Below are 4,221 nucleotides of genomic sequence, written 5' to 3'. Positions count from 1 at the left end.
TACCCAAGTATCCAGCTTTAGGATCCCACTGCCATTTCTTCCTATCTGTGGGAACTGAACTAATACTAGCTCAATATATCCGAAACTCAGATTCCTTACCTGTAAACTGTGTTCATTAATTCTTACTTTGCAAGACTTTTAGGGGGAAAGAACACACTCTGCGTAAAGCATTCAACTCAGTTCTTGGTCATAAGCATACGCTTGATAAACGGTGCATGTTATCATTACTATTATGGTTAAGTTTCTTTAAAACTACCTGTAGTTTGCAGTTATATTTTTTTTATTTGGCATGTGTTCTCCATGAAAACAAAGGTTTGGAGAAAATATTTGAGGTGCAAAAAGTAAAGTGAATTTCTGGACAATTCCCTTCTCCCTTCCCATTCTTATCTGCTTCTCCTTTCCCCACAGCTTTGCATGCAATGTGCCCTCTTTCTTTTTTAATTAGTTTCATGTGTACAAAACACTGTAATAGTTAGACATTTATCATTTGTACCCCTCACAAAGTGATAACCCCCCTCCCCCAATCTATTACCCCTCTGACATCACATACAGCCATTACATTTCCACTTTCTCTATTCCTTATGCTGTGCTCCACTTCTTGTGAAAAAAAATATATATAGTGGATATATATAAAATGTATATAAATATATACAGTGGATATATATAAAATTATAGTTGACATTCATTATTATTCAGCTTCAGGTGCTGAGTGAAATAAGTCAGACAGAGAAAGACAAATACCATGTGATCACTTATATGTGGAATCTAAAGAATAGAATAAACGAACAAACTGATCAGAAACAGTCTCAGAGATATAGAGAAAAACTAAGTGTTGCTAGATGGGAGGAGGGTGGGGATGAGGGAGAAGGTGAGGGGATTAGAAAGCACAAATTGGTAACCACAAGATTGCCACTGGGATATGAAAGACAGTTTGGGGAATATAATCAATAATGTTGTAAAGATTTTGTAGGGTGTCAGATGGGCATTTCTCTTATTAGGGAGACCACTTCATGGACGGTATAGATGCCTGACCACTGCAGTGTACGCCTGAAGTTGAATAATAATGAATGTCAACTATAATTTAATATATATGTGGTCACAGGATGTGGAGTACAGCGTAGGAAATAAAGTCAATGGAATTGTAACAGCAATATACGATGTCAGAGGGGTAGTAGATTGGGGTTATCACTTCCTGAGGGGTGTGAATGTCTAACTATTACATTGTTTTGTACACCTGAAACTAATAAAAAATGCTAATCAGGAAAACAAAATGCCATTGTGATTTTCATGGGGATTAAATTAAATCAGTATATTGCTTTGGGTAATATAGACATTTTAACGATGTTGATTCTTCCAATCCATGAAAACGGATTGTCTTTCCATTTCGTTGTGTCTTCTTCAATTTCTTTTAAAAATGTCTTATCATTTTCACTCTATCGGTCTTTCACATCCTTGATTAAGTTTATTCCTAGGTATTTTTTTTATTCTTTTTGCTGCAATTGCAAAAGGAATTTTTTTCTTTATTTCTTTTACTGAGATTTCATTGTTAGTATATAGGAATGGTATGGACTTTTGTACGTTGATTTTGTAGCCGGCAACTTTACTGTATTCGCTGATTGTTTCTAAGAGCTTTCTGGTGGAGTCTTTGGGGTTTTCTATATATAGCATCATGTCATCTGCAAAGAATGATAATTTAACTTCTTCATTCCCAATTTGGATGCCTTTTATTTCTTTCTCTTGCCTGATTGCTCTGGCAAGGACTTCCAACACTATGTTGAAAAGCAGAGGTGATAGGGGACAGCCCTGTCGTGTTCCTGAACGTAGAGCAAAGGGCTTCAGTTTTTCACCATTAATTATGAGATTAGCTGAGGGTTTGTCATATATGGCCTTTATTATGTTAAGGTATTTTCCTTCTATACCCATTTTATTAAGTGTTTTAATCATAAATGGATGTTGTATCTTGTCAAATGCTTTTTCTGCATCAATTGATATAATCATATGATTTTTGTCCTTTATTTTGTTTATGTGATGTATCACATTGATGGATTTGCAGATGTTGAACCATCCTTGTGCCCCTGGGATGAACCCCACTTGGTCATGATGAATAATCTTTTAATGCATTGTTGCATTCGATTTGCTAGAATTTTGTTTAGGATTTTTGCATCTGTATTCATCAGAGATATTGGTCTGTAATTTTCTTTTTTGTGTGTTCTCCTTACCAGGTTTTGGTATCAGGGTAATGTTGGCCTCATAAAATGAGTTAGGGAGTACTGTCTCTTCTTCAGGTTTTGGAAGAGTTTGAGCAAGATGGGTATTAGATCCTTTTTGAAAGTATCGTAGAATTCACTAGTGAAGCCATCTGGTCTAGGACTTTACCTTTAGGGATAGTTTTGGATGATTGATTCAATTTCTTACTGGTGATCGGTCTGTTTAGATTTTACAGTTCTTCATGGTTCAGCCTAGGAAGGCTATATGTTTCTAAGAACTTGTTCATTTCTTCTAGGTTATTGAATTTGGTGGCATATAGTTCTTCATAGTATTCTTGGATGATCCTTTGTATTTCTGTGGTGTCCGTGATAACTTCCACTTTTTCATTTTTTATTTTGTTAATTAGTGTCTTCTCTCTTTTTATCTTAGTGAGTCTAGCCAAGGGTTTGTCAATTTTGTTAATCTTTTCAAAGAACCAGCTCTTTGTCACATTAATTTTTTCTATTGTCTTTTTCTTCTCTATTTCATTTAGTTCTGCTCTGATTTTTATTATTTCCTTTCTTCTGCTGACCTTGGGTTTCATTTGTTCTTCTTTTTCTAGTTCTTTAAGGTGTAACATGAGGTTATTTATTTGGGATTTTTCTTGTTTCTTGAGATAGGCCTGTAATGATATAAATTTCCCTCTTAAAACTGCTTTTGCTGCATCCCAAAAATTTTGGTAGGATGTATTTTCATTGTCATTTGTTTCTATGTATCTTTTGATCTCTCCTCTAATTTCTTCTTTGACCCAGTCATTCTTTAAAAGTATATTGTTTAATCTCCATGTATTTGTGTTCTTTCCTGCTTTCTTTTTGCAGTTGATATCCAATTTCAAAGCCTTGTGATCAGAGAATATGCTTGGTATGATTTCAATCTTCTTAAATTTGCTGAGGCTAGTTTTATGTCCCAATATATGGTCTATCCTTGAGAATGTTCCATGTACACTAGAAAATAATGTATAGTCCGATGTTCTAGGATGAAGTGCTCTATATATGTCAATTATGTCCATTTCATCTAATGGTTCATTTAGGGTTGATATTTCTTTCTTTATTTTCTGTTTGAATGGTCTATCCATAGCTGTCAATAATGTATTTAGTTCCCCTACTATAATTCTGTTTTGGTCAATTTATCCCTTTAGTTCTGTTAGTAGTTGCTTTGCATATTTCGGTGCTCCCTGATTGGGGGCATAAATATTGATGACTGTTATGTCTTCTTGTTGTATAGTCCCTTTAGCATTATGAAATGTCCATCTTTGTCTCTTGTTACCTTTTTTATCCTGAAGTCTGTTTCATCTGATATCAGTATGGCTACACCTGATTTTCTCTGAATACCATTTGCTTGGATGTCAGTTTCCACCTTTTGACACTGAGTCTATGTGTCCTTGTAGCTGAGATGTGTCTCTTGGATGCAGCATATGGTTGGGTTTCCTTTTTTTGTTCCAATCTGCTACTCTGTCCCTTTTTATTGGTGAGTTCAGTCCATTTACATTTAAGGTGATTATTGATATATGAGGATTTCCTATCATTCTGTCTGGTTTTCTGGTAGGACTGTGTCTCCATTGTTTCTTTGCATTTTTGTTTTGTCTATTATTTCAATGTGGTGGTATTCTATGATTTTCCCCTCTGTTATATATTTTTTCTGTTATATATTTCAGTTCTGGATTTTACCATTCTGATTACCATTAAGTTTATGTAAAAGAAAGTTTCATATTTAGAGTATTGCATTTTCTTCATCATGCTTACTTTCTCCATTTTTTTGTGCTGGTTCAGACCTTTACTCTCTCCCCTTCTGTGTTTTTGTTGTCACAAATTATCCCTATTTATGCTGTGAGTTGATTTCTGTGCTGCAGTGGCAAGTTGTCTTTTTCCTCGTGTGTTTTTTTTTTAAGTGTTTTCTTTTTTTCTTCTTCTTTACCCTCTGTGTTATGTTTAAGTGTATAGTGTCTTATTTGGTGTAAGGGTTGCCATTTCCTGC

The sequence above is a fragment of the Rhinolophus sinicus genome, chromosome X, assembly GCF_036562045.2.
Source record: "Rhinolophus sinicus isolate RSC01 chromosome X, ASM3656204v1, whole genome shotgun sequence".
Lineage (NCBI taxonomy): Eukaryota > Metazoa > Chordata > Mammalia > Chiroptera > Rhinolophidae > Rhinolophus > Rhinolophus sinicus.
Note: the sequence above shows the minus strand (reverse complement) of the source record.